Below are 17,065 nucleotides of genomic sequence, written 5' to 3'. Positions count from 1 at the left end.
GCTCTGGGGTCTGGAAGGGCCAGCGAGAACCAGGAACCAGCCCGGGAGGGGGCAGGAGGCCAGAGAGAAAGGCAGGTAAGGGAGGCTGGGATGTGAGGGGAGAATCTGGAGGCATAACAGGCCTGCTGGGGGGGTGTCGAGAACACTTGGGGAATGAGAGAAGGAGGGGCACTTGCTGGGATGGACGGTGGCCAGACTGCTGGGACCCCAGCTGCCCATGGATCTTGGGGTGAAGGCGGGGCCGGGGTGGGCAGTGGCTCTCACGGCAGGCCTGAGGTCCTCGTCTGCGGGGCCCCTCCAGGGCCAGGGTCTCCTGGTCTGCACCATCTGCCCAAGCGGCGGGTGCCCAGGGGCTGGGCCTGACCCTCAGGGGGAGCCGCAGGAGGGGCTGGGCCAGGCCCCCAGCCCCTCGGTCTTGCCCCTGACGCCAGGGGCCCAGAAGGTCCGCTCTGCGCCCGGCAGTGGGATGCCGTGTGGGCCGCACGGGCCGGTGCAGGCAGCCCTCTCAGCCTCCCGACGGCTCCGACGGGTAATGGAGGCTTGCCAGGCCGGGCACAGCTGCCCCAAAGGCAAATGCCGGCTCCCTTATCGAAATCTTTCCCTGACGCACCCCGAACCACCGTTTTTAGTCCTTTGATCTGACAGGGATTAGTGGGGCCAAGCCTCAGGGGGTGAAGGCCTACTGGCCCTTCCCCAAGGAGGTCACGACTGACAGGCGGGGCCCAGAGGGGTGGGCCGACCCGTGTGCACTCTGGTGCCTCTACACCGGAGTCCAGCAAACTCAGGGTCTCGGGGGCTTCCCGCCTGGGACGAGCCCGGTCAGGAGGCCAACGTCCTCATGCAGGCTCTCGGTCAAAGGGAAGGTCAGGTCAAGGCTGCTGGGAGAGCCACTGCCTAGGGGCCAGCACCCACCCTCCCAGGGAGCCCTGAAGCTGGAGCCGTGGGCCGCCCGTTGCCCACACGCTGGGGCGGGGGCGGGGCCCTCCTGAGCTCCCTGCATCATCGCCAGCCCGGGCCCAGCCATGCAGACAGAGGGCGAGGGCAGGGGGTCTGAGCCGGGCTTGAGGCCGGACAATCACCCATTTGTCCGGCCCGCGGTTCCGCCTCCCAGGGCTAGCCCGCGGGAGGGGCCTTTATTGCCCACGTGGCCGGGAACAATGGCGACACACAGTCTTATCTCCTGCTGTTGGCTCAGCACACGCGAGGCTCCCGGGTCAGCGAAGAGAAACGCGTTCTCCCTGGTTTGCTGCCAAACCTGCGTATAGAAAGGGACACGGGGCCCACGGCCCAGGAGCCCCGCCTCACCAGGAAGGAGCCGGCCCGGGTGCGGGCAACACTGCGAGGCCGAGGGCCACCGGCTAACTGCACACGCGGCGTGAACAGCCCGGAGGTGACAGGCGCTGGAATGCTCAGAACATTTTCCAGGAAACTCAGAGTCGCACACGTACACACGTGCTCAGGCTTCTCTACTCCAGGCTGCACGGGCAGCCCTGTTCCAGGCCCCGTGACCCAACCCCTGCTGGGGCCACGCCGAGTGCCTCAAGCTGCTGGGGGTGACACTGGGGACCCCAACATGGGGACCCTTTGTCTGCCACAAGCCCTGGCCCCTGCCCCAGGAGTGCGCACACGACCACGGTTTGGCTCCATCCGTCCCTGCCCCCTGGCCTGTCCTGAGGCACTTGCGCGCTCCAGGCCCCGGGACACATGGACACGTGGAGGACAGGAGGGGTCGAGGCACTGCTGGGAGACAGGACAGCACCCGATGTGCAGGGTGCCGAGTGGAGAGGGGGAAAGAGGGGTGGTCTGCAGGGAGGCAAGGAGGAGCCCGTGCCAAGGCCCTGTGGTCAGGTGCCTGCTGGGAGGGCAGCAGGCAGCCTTGTGGCTGGGTGGGACACCACTGGCCGGCAAAGCAGTTGGGGGCCCGGCAAGGGTATGGGCAGAGAACAAGGCCTGGGGCTCCCCAAGCCCTGGCCGCAGGGGACACCAGAGGCACAGCCTCACCCGCCCACCTCAGGAGGTGGCTTTAGTCGGTGGGAGAGGACCCCAGGCAGCCCAAGGACATTTTTCCAGCAGGGTCCTGGGCCTCACTCCTCACCCTGCTTATTCCAAGGCCTGATGCGTCACCTCCCCACTGCCCCCTGCCTGGGCGCCCTCACCCACCCAGCACCCTGGCCAGGACTGAGGTTTAAGGAGGGCCCACCTCTGGCCCCTGTGGGACCCCGGCCACCACCCATTATTCAGAGCTTCACAAGCCCCCCAGTGAGAGCGTGAGCTCTCCGAGGTCAGGAGAACCCTGCAGCGGCCCCATGGCAGAGCCTGGACAGAGACCCCAACCTGGGTGCGCAGGCTCCTCGCTGCAGTGACCCCAGCTGGGGAGGTTCCAGCGCAGGGCACCCAGGAGAGTGTCTGGGAACCACCCCCTCCCCATCTACCTCTGCTTCTGAGTGAAGGAGGGAACAGGAGTGCCTATCACGCCCGGGGACGTCCCCTCCACATGGCGAGGGCCAGCTGCCCGCTGCGTGCAGTTCTCCGTTAAAACAATATGGTATTAAAACTGAAGTTTATTCAAGAAAACACAGGGCATCTACTGGTTTCTGCAGCTGGGGGTCTAGGGCAGGAGGGGGTCTGTGAGGCAGGTGCAGCCCCCCAGCCCCGGGGGGTCCTCAGGGGCAGGTGGGGTTCCTGCATCCCAAGTCTCTGTGAAGCCAGAACTTGAGGAAAGGGGGAGCCCCCGGACCAGGGCCCCAGGCTCCTGCACAGGCTCCCACTTAGAACCAGCCTGCCCTAGAGAGTCACCAGACCCACACCTGTTCCCCAAATGCTAGAGGATCCCACAGGATCCGAAACACTCACACCTGCTGACACGACCTCCCTGACCCTGACCCTCCCCGATCGTGACCCTCCTCCTGACCTTACCTTGACCATGACCTCGACCTTTGCTCTCATCCCGGCCTCACCCTCATGACCCTGGCATGTGTCCCGCCCCACTCCCTGCTTCCTGAGATGCTGCCCCCAGGAGCCATGTCCTTCTCCCGGGGCTGGTGGGCATGGCTCCGCCTCTCCACCTGGGAGGTCGGCACCCTGAGGCTGGCGCACAGCCTCCACAGAGATGCCCTCCCAGACAGGACCCCCCGTGGCCACTCCACCTCTGCTCCTGCGCCTACAAGCAGTTCGGAGCCCTGGGGGTCAGAAAACAGTCCTGGGGGCCTTTCTGGTACAGCATGACCACTCTGGGCTGCCCCTTCCCCCCTAGCACTTTGGGCTCCCCCCACAGGGGCAGAGGGGGTGCCCGGGGTCTCCCCCACATGCCCAGGACAAATGCCTCTCGGCCCCAAGCTGTGGCTGATGGTGCCCATGCAGATCCTCCAGAACCGCCCCCAGGATGGCCCCAGCCATCTCAGCCCGGAGCACACGCAGGTCATGTCTGCAGAGGGCCTATGCCGGTCCCTGCCCGGAGGCCAGTGATAATGGGGCTACTGTCCACCAAGGAGCTTTCCAAAGGCCAAGTCCTGATAAAACAGTGCCCAAGATCCTGTTTGGCCACCACTGTGCCCAGTGGGTGTGGCCAGGGCAGGACCTGCAGCCCCTACATAAGGCATCCAGGGCTGGCCACTCTGGGGGGCGGAGCTGACGCAGGTCCCGAGGCGGGAGGGGCCGGGTCCAGCGGCGACCTCTCTTCTCCACCGTCATGCTCGGACCTCAGCTGCTGCTGCTTCTATCCTGTGGGGGGGCCCTGCTCGGCGCTGGTGAGTGGGGGCCCACTGACCACACCGTAGGGGCAGACAGAAGCCCTCCGAGGGTCCCTTTTTGCCTCATCAACCGGCCACCAGGACACTGATGGATGAGAGGCCCCTCCCCGCCCTGTAGCCGTCCCACACTGGCCAAGGCCAGGGTCTCTGTCAGGGAGCCGGCTCAGAGCCCAGCTCAGCCCGTGCACAGGCCACCACTCACCCCTGCCCTGGGCACAGTGGCCAGGGAAGAAGGATGCTGGGCTGCATGGGACAGGGGTTCCTCAGGGACATACAGTCTCCTCAACAATAGTGGGTACAGTGGGACACGGGCACGCTGGGCAGGACACTGCTGGGGGCTCTCCCCACTGGGCGCTGGGTCCTGGGAGGGCTGTAGGGTGTAGGGAGCAGGGCAGGGGCCTCGTGGGCTCTGGGCTTCAATTTCCCCATCTATGACAGTGGAGGAAACATCTCCCACTCATGTGGCTACCATACGGATTAAACAAAGGGAGCCAAAGGGAACACATGCTAGGGCCCAGGACCACCACCATTTTGCAGAGACTCGGAAGGGACCACCCCACCCTAGAGCCCACGCAGTCTTGCCCACCAAGCCCATGGAGCAAGGGTCCCCTCTGTCCTCCCCTGACCCCCAACCCCTGGTCCCTTCACCTAACCACCCCAGGCACCATGATACCACAGGCCGAGGGCAGCCCCTGCACCCAAGCCTGGGAAGGGCCAGCCCCAGGGGGTCCCACGGTGGCCCAGAGAGAAGCCCCTTCTCACTGATGGCAGGCATCAAGCCCTCTGCATCTCCTCTATCTGCCGGAGAGCCCAGCAGGACGTGTCTCTTCTCTCTCCGTAATGCTTGGCCCACTGCCCCCTCCTTGGTGGCCCCAGAGCACCCCCAGCCTAGACTCCCAAACCTGCTCCACAGCCTGGGCCCAAGCACTAGGGGTGGGCTATGAACTCCTGAGCCTAGCGGGTCTCCCCTGGGCCCTCCCCACCCCTTCCCTCCCATGAAGCCTGTGGCTCTGAGCGCTCAGGACTTCTGCCCGTGCCCTCTGAGACCTGGACCCAGAACCAGGACAAGAAGGGAGGCACCTAGAAGCCAGCCGGGGTGGGATACGGGTGTGGCGAGGGGCTGCAGCTTTGCTGAGCCGTGGGAGTGCTGCAGAGGGGGAGGGACAGGGCCTGGCCACATTTCTGCCAGCGCCCTTTGAGCACCGATTTGGTAATGGTGCAGGAGGAAGAGGCGGGCTCTGGCCTCCTGAACCAGAGGCTCAAAAAGCACAAGGTCAGACGCAGGAGCCTTGGGGTGCCTGGAACTTGAGGCAGGTGAGGGGCAGAGGCCCCTGAGCCAGGCTGGGGTGGAACCAGACGGGAAGGGGCAGGCAGGGCGGCCAAGTGCGCAGAAGGAAGAGCGTGTGCTCCGGAGGCTCTCCGTCCAGTCCAGGGACTGAGAAAGGCTGGACCCGGGGGGGACCAAGGCAAGCATCAGTGCTTGTTCTGAGATTCCCAGTGGGAAGTACACACCGTCCCTTGGCTGGCCCCTGAGCGCTGCTGGGGGGGGGGGGGGGGGCAGGGCAGGGGCGGGGCGGGGCAGGGCGGGGGCCTGGCACTATTCAGACAGCAGAGGACGGCCCCACCCGCCAGGGCTCCGTGAGGCTGGGTGACAAAGAAGAGTGGTGCAGTAGTCCCTGCAAGTGGGGACCAGGGAGTGACCCACCGGGGACGGGCATTGGAGGCAACTGGAAGTGTCCTGGGGGCGGGTCGCGAGCTGAGGAAGGGCAGAGACAGGGACCCACATGGTAGACACTGCGGAGGCAGGAGGCCCAGAACCAAGTGTCACTGGCCCACTGGAACAGGGGAGCAACACAGCCATCTGGGGACCCCTGGGCTGCCGGGCTGCTGTCCCTGTTCCCTGGCATCACGCCGAGACCCACGAACACTGCTGAGCAGAGTGGGGGAGTGGGCAGGGTCAGGACCCCAAGAGCCGCATGGGCTGCTGAACCAGGCAGGAGCCATGGCAGAATTGAGGGCTCCACAGGGTCTGGAGGATGGGAGCGCCGACCAGGGCAGGGGCCGGGAGGACTGTCTGGGAAGAAGGAAGCAGGAAAGCAACCACTTTCAGAGCCTGGTAGAGGGAGAAGCCCACTGGGGAACCTCAGACCTCACCCCTGGGAGCACGGGGGTGGGGTGCCACCGGGACAGCTGCACGCCAACCCCAGCCCTGCGCTGTCAGGTGGCCACACACCCTTCCCCAGGTCTCCCACCGCCTCCTGCTCAAAGCCCACCAGGCCCCTCCCAGCGCAGGGCCCCCCACCTACAATAAGCACCCCTGTGGTCCACATGAACCACAGACCCACAGGAGCCCACCCAGGAGCCAGCACTGCCTAGAGCCCGGCCTGTCAAGGTTGCCTGTTTGTCCTGCGGGGGCGGGGGGGTCTCCTTTTCAAACCCCAGAGGGGCCTGGAGCATGTAGGAGATGAGCAGGTACCGAGTGACGGGAGCCTGGCAGGCAGACCAGCGGGTGCTGCCGGCCCGGGGACCCCTGCCCCCACTCCGCCCAGAGGACCGGCAGACGGCCGCACACCTCTCGCCCTCCCCCCCGGGGGCCGCTCCATCCGTCCAGCATCGGCGACGGGCATCCCCTCACCCTCAGGCCCTGCGCCCTGCCATTCCACATTCGCAGGGATCCCGTGCAGACGTGACCGGCTGGTGCCCGAATGAGCAGCTGAGCCGGGCTAGTCAGAGGGGCGTGAAGGGCCAGGCCCAGGCCTGACGGCCGGCGCCTCACTCCAGGCCAACATGCTGCCCACCGAGGGGGAAGGCGGGCGGTGCCATCACTGACCACAGTCCCCGTCCACACAGGTCTAAATGAAACCTCCTCTGTGCACCCAGGCCTCCGGAGGCTGCAGGACTCCCCACCCGCAGGTGAGGGCCACAGGCAGCCTCCCGTCTTCCAGAGTCACCCAAGCCCCTGCGCCGTGGCCCTACCAGAGTGGCCGTGGCCCGGCATTTCCATGAGGGGCATACAGCTACAGGAAGACTTAGCCGGCCCCTCGCCCGGAAGGGAAACAAGCCCAGGCTGCCAGGAGGGCTGGGGGCCCCGTGCAGGTCCTACAGACCCCAGCCCAGACAGGGGCTTGGGATGGGAGGCAGACCCAGCCCGCAGCGGGGCTGGCCCTGGGGGGGGGGGGGGGCAGGGGCTCTTTCCTGCCCAACCCGGAAGCACCTGGAACTTGGGAGGCCAGCGTGGGCTCCCCGGGGGCCCAGCTCATGGGGTCAGGACCCCCCATGCCTGCCCCACCAACCAGGGCGGGCACAGGGCTCCAAGACTCTGCCCACTATCTCCACAGCTCCAGACAAGGGTCAGTGCTCCACATGGGGGGCCGGCCACTTCTCCACTTTCGACGGCCATGCGTATGACTTCCCGGGAACCTGCAACTACGTGTTTGCAGCCATCTGCAAGGACGCACCGTCCACCTTCAGCGTCCAGCTACGGCGCGGGCCCAGCGGGAACATCTCCCGGGTCATTGTGGAGCTGGGGGCCTCTGTGGTCACCGTGCAGAAGGCAGTCATCTCCGTGAAGGATGTGGGGTAGGCCACGTGGCTGGGCGGGAGGCTGGGGAGCCAGGGGGCGGCCCTGACCACCCTGTCCCGCAGGGTCGTCGGCCTGCCCTACTCCAGCAACGGGCTCCAGATCACACCCTTCGGCCAGAGTGTGCGGCTGGTGGCCAGGCAGCTAGAGCTGGAGCTGGTGGTCATGTGGGGCCCGGGCAGTCACCTGCTGGTGAGGACGCTGGCAGCGGCGGCGGGCTGGGTGGTCCGAATCCAGCAGTTTGCCTGGGCTTTGTCGGTGGGCGAGGGTCCTGGGGTGCCCCGACGGCAGTGCGCACCTGCCCACCCACAGGTGCTGGTGGAGAAACGGCACATGGGCAAGCTGTGTGGTCTCTGTGGGGACTTCAATGGCAAGCAGACCGACGAGTTCCTGAGCGAGGAAGGTAGGAGGGGGCTGGGGCCCAGAGTCCCTGCAGCCCGGCCCCCATGGTGCTCACCCCACCCCACCCCACACCCCCAGGCAAACTGCTGGAACCGCACATGTACGCTGCCCTCCAGACGCTGGATGACCCCAGAGAGATCTGCACCTACACGCCCGTCACCAGCCCCCAGGTCCCACAGGCAGAGCACGTACGTGAGGCCGTGGGGACCCCAGGGGCCTTGGGAGCCCTTCAGCCACGGCGGGGGCTGGCCCCCGAGGTCCGACAGGGTCTCCGAGGCCAAAAACGCCCCCAGGCTTCCGAGGCCGGTGTGGGAGGTGGCCCTGACCCCCATGACCCTGCATGGTCCTCTGCCCAGGCCCAGACTTGCATTGAGCTGCTGACCTGGGTGGCCCCCGAGTGCAACGTGCCCAGAGAGCCATTCGTGCTGAGCTGCCAGGCGGACATGGCCGAGTGCGTCCTGCCAGGCCAGCGGAACTGCAGCTGCGCCACGCTGTCCGAGTACTCGCGCCGGTGCTGCGTGGCCGGCCAGGCTGTCAGAAGCTGGCGGGGCCCCGGCCTCTGCTGTGAGTGCTGGGAAGAGCGGCAGGGAGGGCCAGGGCCCCGGGCACCGACCCCGCCTTGTCTGTGAGCTGGAAGGAGACTGGGGGACGAGGGCGGGGCTGAGTCCTTGGCGGGGGCGGGCAGATGGCGGGGGCGCTGGGGCAGCCCGGCCCTGTCACAGAGGCTGCATGTGCCTGCAGCCGTGGGCCCGTGCCCGGCCAACCAGGTGTACCAGGAATGCGGCGAGGCCTGCGCCAGGACCTGCTCCAACCCGCAGCACACCTGTTCCAGCTCCTGCGCCTTCGGCTGCTTCTGTCCCGACGGTGAGGCCAGCGCCCCCGGGCCCTCGAAACTCACCCGGAGACAGAGGGTAGGGCACTACCGGACTCCAACACAGTAGAGCCAGGCCTGTCCTGCCCGGGGAAGGGAAGGGCTCGCCCCCACCCCACAGGCCCTGCGCCTGGGGCAGGCGGATGGTGTGGCTGGGGGTCCCAGAGATTGCTAGGAAGACGTGGGATTTGATCCAACCAGGAGCAGCACGTGGGTCCGGGCACACGGGCACAGAGGGCTGCCAGTGCGGGGGGGGCATCTAGCCACAGGTCCAGGACACCCGTCTCCCACAGGGATGGTTCTTGATGACGTCTCCAAAAACCACACCTGCGTGCCCATCACCCAGTGCCCCTGTATGCTCAACGGGGTGGTCTACGCCCCCGGGGAGGTTGTGACAGCTGCCTGCCAGACCTGGTAAGTGCAGGGCAGCTTGCAAGGGCAGGTGGGCCGGATGGGGATGAGGGGGGACACAGGGGTCCTGGGGCAGCCTCAACCTGGAGCAGCCGGCGCCGCGAGCCCGGAGCGTGTGGGGGTGCCGTCTGGGTAAGCCCTCCCGCCTGCAGCCACTGCAGCATGGGCCGCTGGACGTGCGCAGAGCATCCCTGCCCCCGGCGCTGCTCCCTACAAGGCAGCTCCTTCGTCACCACGTTCGACGCCCGGCCCTACCGCTTCCACGGCACCTGCACCTACATCCTCCTCCAGGTAGGACACGCCACTACCAGGGGGCCCGCCCCAAGGGGTGACCGCGGGGGGGGGTCACGAGGACAACCTGCGGCCACCTGGGCTAAGCCTCACCCCCCTCCCAGAGCCCGCAGCTCCCCGATGGGGGCTCCCTCGTGGCCTCGTACGACAAGTCTGGGTACTCTCCCTCGGAGACGGCCCTAACTGCTGTCATCTACATGTCCAGAGAGGTAAGACCACCCCGCCACGCAGATGCTGCACCCACCCTGCTCTGTCCCGCCGGGCCTGCAGGAGGGGAGGCCTCCCCCTGTTCCTGGCACCCCTGTGACTCAGGCCACCCTCCTCTAGGACAAAATCGTGATTTCTCGGGACGAGGTCCTCACCAACAACGGGAACACCAAGTGGCTACCGTACAAGACTCGTACGTCCTCAGCCCCTGCCCGGCACCTAGGTCCTCACTGGGCCAGAGTCCCCAAGCAGGCTGCCTCCTGAGCCCCCTCTCCCCCCAGGCAACATCACAGTCTTCAGGCAGACGTCCACCCACCTCCAGATGACCACCACCTTCGGCCTGGAGCTCGTGATCCAGCTAGAGCCCGTGTTCCAGGTGTATGTCACTGTCGGGCCCCAGTTCAGAGGCCAGACCAGAGGTGAGCCCCTCCCTGTCCCTGCCCAGAGCCGGCCTGATGGCCCCGTCCCTGCCCAGCGTGACCACAGCAGAGAAAAGGCCCAAGAGAGCCCTGCATGTCCAGCACTCACGACCCCAGGCTGGCCCTCCTGGGGCTGGTGACAGCCTCGTGCCCCAGGCATGGTGACGGGAGGAGAGGGGCTTCAGAGCGCAGGGCAGGGCAGGAGCACAGGCTGGCCCCCCTCACTGCCCGGCTGGTACAGGGCTCTGTGGCACCTTCAATGGGGACACGACGGATGACTTCATGGCCAGCACGGGCATCGTGGAGGGCACCGCCTCGCTCTTCGTGGACTCCTGGCGGACGGGGAACTGCCCAGCCTCATTGGAGCGCGAGATAGACCCCTGCTCCATGAGCCAGCTCAACAGTGAGTGCGGGGCCCTGGGAGGTCTGTGGGTGGGCACGAGGCCCAGGCCGGGTGAGCGAGAGACCCACGCCTCCCCTGTCCCCCCAGAGGTGTGTGCAGAGACCCACTGCTCAGTGCTGGTGAGGGACGGCACAGTGTTCGAGAGGTGCCACGCCACGGTGAACCCCAGGCCCTTCTACAAGGTGGGCAGGGCCAGCAGGGACCCCAGGGGGCGGGCCCTGGGGGCTGGGGGGGCCGGACGCCCAGCTAACAAGCCGTGTCCACCGCAGAGGTGCGTGTACCAGGCCTGCAACTATGAGGAGACCCTCCCACACGTGTGCGCCGCCCTGAGTGACTACGCCCGCACGTGTGCTGCCCACGGCATCCCGCTGAGGGGCTGGAGGAGCAGCGTGGACAACTGCAGTGCGTGCCGGCGGGCGCAAGCAGGGTGGGAGGGGGCAGAGGCACCCAGCATCCCGAGGGCCTGACCCCAGCCCCCCCACAGCCACCCCCTGCACGGGCAACCAGACGTTCGGCTATGACATCCGGGCCTGTGGCCGCACGTGCCTATCATTGTCTGACCGCGCCGCCGAGTGCCATCCGAGTGCCGTGCCCGTGGACGGCTGCAACTGCCCCGAGGGCACCTACCTCAACCACAAGGCCCAGTGCGTGCGCAAGGCCCAGTGCCCCTGCCTCCTGGACAGCAACAAGTACATCCTGGCTGACCAGTCCGCCATGGTCAACGGCGTCATCTGGTGAGCACGGGGCTCCCCGGGGGGGCCGGCCCCCCCAGCCGGCAGCCCCCAGCCCGGAACCAGTGCGCTCACACAGCCTACCTCTTGCAGCCACTGCATCGACGGCAGGCTGAGCTGCCCGGGGCGCCCACAGATGCTCCTGGGTACGTAGCTGCGCTGAGGCCGGCGGGCCTGGGCTGCCAGGTGTGGTGGTCCCTCTGAGCCCACCTCACCCCAGCTCTGCCCCCTTCCCTGCAGCAACCTGCTCGGCCCCCAAGATCTTCCAGGCCTGTGGCGAGTCTTCGGAGAACACATTTGGGGCGGCCTGTGCGCCGACGTGTCAGATGCTGGCCACGGGCACTCCCTGCGTAAGGCTTGGGCCGAGCGAGGCCAGGGCACTCCGCAGAGGGCAGTCGCCACCAGACAGCCAGCCCGGGGCCTCTCCCTGGGCCATGAGAGGGCTTTCACACAATCCCCAGGGAGGGCAGGGCCACGCTGTCCGTCTGTCCCTGTCACCTTGTGATGAGGGTGGCTGGTGCCCAAAGGGGGCTGAGAGGCTCAGCAGTGGCTCTGGCGGCCAGGCAGCTGGAAGGCGGGGGTGCCTGTGTGGGGGGCTCCCCGAGGACTGTGGGCCTGGCCCCCCACCGCCTGGGGGGGCACAAGCTCAGGAGCGACACAGAAGCACCAGAATCTGCCTGGTGGCTCCGCTGAGAGGCCTGGAGCAGGGGTGGACACCGGGAAGACAGGGAGGAACATCGGAGGTCTCCGATGGCAGCAGTAGGCAAAGCCACCCTCCCCGGGGCCACTGACCCTCTCCCTGCAGGTGCCCACCAAGTGTGAGCCTGGCTGTGTCTGCGCCGAGGGGCTCTACGAGAACGCCCCCGGGCAGTGCGTACCCCCCGAGGAATGTCCGTGCGAGTTTGCGGGGGTCTCCTACCCCCGGGGCGCCCAGCTCCACACTGACTGTAAGACATGGTGAGCCACAGCCTGAGCCCGGAGCCCCGGCGGCCACAGCTGTCCCTGGGGGGCCCCAGCAACCCCACCAAGGTCAGGGTCCAGTGGGAATGCACGTGTGGCGCGGGTCCCCCTGAAGCCCCACGATGGCCCCCCTCCCCCCCAGCACCTGCTCCAGGGGGAAATGGGCGTGTTGGCAGAGCGCCCGCTGCTCATCCACCTGCACCCTGTACGGGGAGGGCCACGTGCTCACCTTCGACGGTCAGCGCTTCATGTTCGACGGCAGCTGTGGGTACATCCTGACCACGGTAGGGCCCCACCCTGGGCCGTGGGGGGTGGGGGCCCCAGGGGCCAGCAGGCGGGCTCCTCCTCAGCGCCCGCGTCCCCACAGGACGGCTGCGGGGCCAACAACTCGCAGCCCACCTTCAAGGTCCTGACGGAGAACGTTGTGTGTGGGAAGTCGGGCGTCACCTGCTCCCGGGCCATCAAGATCTTCCTGGGGGTGAGCGGGTCGGGTGGGGCCTCCCCACACCTCAGCCCCCAGACCCCCACGTCCTGGCCTCTTGGTGCCCCCGGGCCCCCTGTCTGCATGGCGGGCAGCAGTGTCTCCTGGGGCTGGACAGCCGTGCGAAGGGAAGGGCTTCTCCCAGAAACCTGACCCTCGGCCCTTGGTGCAGTTTCCACCATGTTCTGGAACGTTCTGCCAAGAGCAGTTTCTAGAGGGCAGGCCCCCAGCAGAGAACCGGCCCTGGGCAGGCAGAGGCCCACACGCTCCCTTAACAGATGGGGTCCGCCCTGCCTCAGACAGCTCGGGCAGGGCACGCAGAGCCCGCTGACGTTCAGCGGCTGCCAGGACGAGGGACAGGCAGCCGCGTGACAGCCCCGCCCCACAGGGCCTGTCCGTCGTGCTGGCGGACAGGAACTACACGGTCCGCGGGGAGGACCCCCATGTGCGCCTGCGGGTCAACACCGGGTCCCTGAACCTGGTGCTGGACGTCGCCATCGGCAACAGGTACAACATGACCCTCGTCTGGAACAAGCGCATGACTGTCTCCATCAGGATTACGCGTACCACCCAGGTACCAGCGCTGCCCCAAGGCCCAGGGCCGTCCGTGGGGCAGGGGCAGCGCCCAGCCTGACGCCAGCCCCCCCACAGGATGCGCTGTGCGGCTTGTGTGGTAACTACAATGGGAACATGAAGGACGACTTTGAGACACGCAGCAACTACGTGGCATCCAGTGAGCTGGAATTCGTGAACTCGTGGAAGGACAGCCCGCTGTGCGGGGACACCAGCCTCGCGCTGGACCCCTGCAGCCTCAACACGTTCCGCCGCAGCTGGGCAGAGCGCAAGTGCAGCATCATCAACAGCCCCACCTTCGCCACCTGCCACAGCCAGGTGGGCCCGCCCTCGGGGCCCGCGACCCGGGTCCTAGCGCAGCGCAGGCCGCGGGGCAGGCACTGAGGGCCCGTTCCCGCAGGTGTACCGCCTGCCCTACTACGAGGCCTGTGTGCAAGACGCGTGTGGCTGTGACACGGGCGGGGACTGTGAGTGCCTGTGTGATGCGGTGGCCGCCTACGCCAAGGCCTGCCTGGACAAGGGCGTGTGCGTGGACTGGAGGACCCCGGACTTCTGCCGTGAGTGCCCTGCCCGGGCCCACTCTCCGGGGCGGACACGGGTGCGGGCTCGGGCCCCCTGACCCGCACGCCGAGGGCCTGACAGGAGCCCCTTCTCCCAGCCGTCTACTGTGACTTCTACAACACCCACGCTCAGGGGGACGGCGCATACCAGTACGGCCAGGAGGCCAGCTGCACGTGGCACTACCAGCCGTGCCTCTGCCCCGGGCACCCGCAGAGCCTCCCAGACACCAACACCGAAGGTACGGCCGGCCGAGAGCGCGCGGCCTGAAGGAGGGCGGGGTCGGAGTCTGGGGGTGTGACAGAGGGGGCCCTGCATCCAGGCTTCGGGCAGAGGCAGGGGACTGGGCGTGGACAGACAGGGGAGAGGGGCCTCCCCGTCACCCTCTGTGCCACCCCCTCTCCAGGCTGCTACAACTGCTCCCAGCACGAGTATTTCGACCACAGCACGGGGAGCTGCGTTCCCTGCGGTAAGCTCCGCATGCCGCCCAGGCCCCACGCCCCACACCCACCAGCCTCTGGCTGGAGCGGCCAGCCCCCACAGACCGGAGGCCAGCCTCCCGGCAGACCCCCCACAGGATGTGCCCTCGGGTGCGGAGACTCCCAGGGACCCAGGCAACCGGGGCCAGGGCAGCAGAAACAGGAAAAGCACCAGCCTCCCCTCTCTTCCCCTTCCCAATCATCAGCGGCCCCAGGGCAGACCCGACCCTGCCATCCCGCTGGGGTGTGTGGGCACAGAGCAGCAAGCCGCTGGGGATTCAGCACCAGCTCGCCTGGATCGCTGCCTACGGTGGGACGGGACAGGGCAAGAGATGGGGACGGGGACCAGGAGCAGGCGCCCAGGCCCCTCTGTGGCGGCTCTGTCCCCCTGGGTCCTCAGCTGGGCGGGGGCAGCGCTCCTGACTGCCCCTCTCCTTGCAGTGTCGCCGCCCACCACGCCGAGGCCCACCACAGGTGACTACACACACTAGGTGCCAAGGTGAAGCAGGCCCACCGCCAGCTCTAGCCTGGCTTGGCAGGACGGCCCCTGGCCAGCCCAGGCTGTGTCTGCCGGGCGCCTGGGTGCCCAGGGCCCTGGCCACCGACACTGCCGTCCCTGTGTCCCCAGCAGCGGGTGTGGGCTGGGGCGGGGACCGAGCCTGGGCTGCCCCTGGGCCGCTCTGCACGGAGGGAGCAGCGGGTACCGCCCCCAGGAAGTCAGGGGGGAGGGGGCACACAGAGCCTGCCCCCAGCAGGCCCACCGCAACCCCCGCCCCGGGCACCATGGACAACAGCAGGGCTGACAGGGAGCTCAGGGTGACGGGTGGGGACCGGGGCCCACACTGCCCCCGAGAGAACGTTCCGCTGAGCTCCTTCGCAGACACGTCCCCACAGGACAGAGTCCCCTGTGCTTGGGACTGGAGCTCGGTTTCCATGAAAGGCTTTTTCTGAGGATAACCTGTCAGAGAACGTGACCATTCTTTGCTGCCTGATACTCGTGATAGAAAACACGTAGGACGGGCCACCTCGAGGATCCCTGGGAGCCCGCCCCCCGCCCATGCAGCAGAACCCCTTCCAGCTTCCCGGAAACCATGGGGGAACGAGACATTCACCCTGTTAGCAAGGGTGGGTGGATGGGGAGGCAGTGGCCCAGCAAGCATGGGGTCCCTGAAAACACCACTGTGGCCACTCAAGCCAGGGCCAGCCAGGGAGGCCAGGGGGTCGGCTGGGGGAAGGCACACGCCTCCCACGGGGTACAGCGGGGGCAGCGAGCTCAGATTCAGTGGGAAAGCACGGAGGGCTCTGGAGGAATGTTCTGAGCACTGCTCCCTGCAGATTCACCGCGAACCCTCTCTGCCATCGCCACACGGGCCACTTCGGCACCAGCCCCAACGGCCACTCTCAAGTCCACGGCCACAGGACCCACAGTGACGCAGGCCACAACGAAGTCCACAGCATCCACACTCAGCTCAGCAGCACAATCCACAGCTCAGTCCACAGAGCACAGCACAGCATTACCACGGACCCCAGGAACTTCAGAAATGTACACAGGACCCCCACCAAGTAAGCACACCCCACATGACTGTCCCCAAAAAGGGGCAGAAGCACATGCCTGGAACCCGACCAAAGCTGTACGGGTCCGTGTGGGACTCCACGGGCCAAGTTGGGCCAAAAGGCGGGGGGGCACCCCCAAAACCCAACCCCAAGCACACCGCACTAACTACACTCCGTTCAACTTCTCCATGGCCATAGCAGGAGAGCACCCACCCACCACAACCACCCCCGGCCCAAGTGACCACAGACCCAAGGACACCACAACACTCACAAGTACACCTACAGAACAGTCCCCACACCCTCGGAGCAGGCAACATGTCCCCAATCTTCCCAGAGCAACCAGAAAAAACACACCTGAAGGTCAAAAGCAGGATGTGACGGGGAAATGCCCACCAAACACAGAGCAAACACCTGACACTGGGGAGAGGGAAGGAGCCACAAAGAATCACAGGAAACTCCCCCATAATCACTTCACGAGGCTAAGCTACAAAGGGGTAACAGACACAGGGAAAGACGGCGGGGGGGCAAAAACGGCTACAGAAACATGACACTCAGAAAATACTGGGACGTCCCCACCAGGGACACTAAGAGGCCAGGGACGGGGAGGACACACCACAGACAGAGCGGACGGGACGGGTTGTCCAGTAAGGTGACAATCACAAGCAAAAACAATGACTGGCACACACTGTTTCCACAGCGCCCACCACTCCCCAAAGGACCCGCAACACCGATGTGACCGAAGGGAAGAAGCACACAGAGAACCCCACACTCCCTCACAGCAGCATCAGCTACAAGACCGAGCCAACGACCACCACACGAGAAACACCGACGTCAAGCAACTCACAAGGGCAACTCACCTCTCACTCCGCGCCCACGCCAGCTGTCTCCACCACCGCCCACACGACAGGTCCCCCAACGGGGACTTCCTTCCGCACGACCACCGCATTGCCCACCCCATCGCGCCCCAAGACCACCCTTTCCACGCACGATGCCCCCTCTACCACGTCCTCCATGACTCCCACTACCCACCGAGTCATCACCCCATCACACCTGCGGACCCCTTCTTCCCCCTCCACGGCCAGGCACACGGGCCCCTCCTCTCCGCCTTCACACGTCCCCACCACAGAGACACAGCCCACGCACATAACCCCGCCACTCACTCGGACCACGCACACCCCTAGCTCGCTCAACACAGCCAAAACCTCCACCTCCACACAGTCTTACCCTTCTGGACCCATCCACCACGAAACCTCAAGCGCCCCCACACCCTCCGTCTCCCACGAGCCACCTGCTACGGGGACCCTGACCTCCGTGACGCACACCGCCACGGCCACGGCCACGGCCACCAGCACCAAGCGACATACGCCACTCACCTCTCACTCCGCATCCACGCCAG

The 17,065-nt window shown here is 66.7% G+C and overlaps 1 long non-coding RNA gene across 1 annotated transcript in view; it reads right to left on the bottom strand.

The window, feature by feature from the left end:
• The window catches only part of LOC118530318 (uncharacterized), a 35,299-nt gene extending 18,742 nt beyond the window's left edge, over positions 1-16,557 (bottom strand). The window contains exon 1 of the long non-coding RNA XR_004914575.2: positions 16,527-16,557. This is a non-coding gene — a long non-coding RNA (uncharacterized LOC118530318). The remainder of the gene's footprint in view (positions 1-16,526) is intronic.
• Between the last annotated feature and the right edge of the window lie 508 nt (positions 16,558-17,065).

The sequence above is a fragment of the Halichoerus grypus genome, chromosome 11, assembly GCF_964656455.1.
Source record: "Halichoerus grypus chromosome 11, mHalGry1.hap1.1, whole genome shotgun sequence".
Taxonomy (NCBI): domain Eukaryota; kingdom Metazoa; phylum Chordata; class Mammalia; order Carnivora; family Phocidae; genus Halichoerus; species Halichoerus grypus.
Note: the sequence above shows the minus strand (reverse complement) of the source record. Positions and strands in the feature narration are given on the sequence as shown.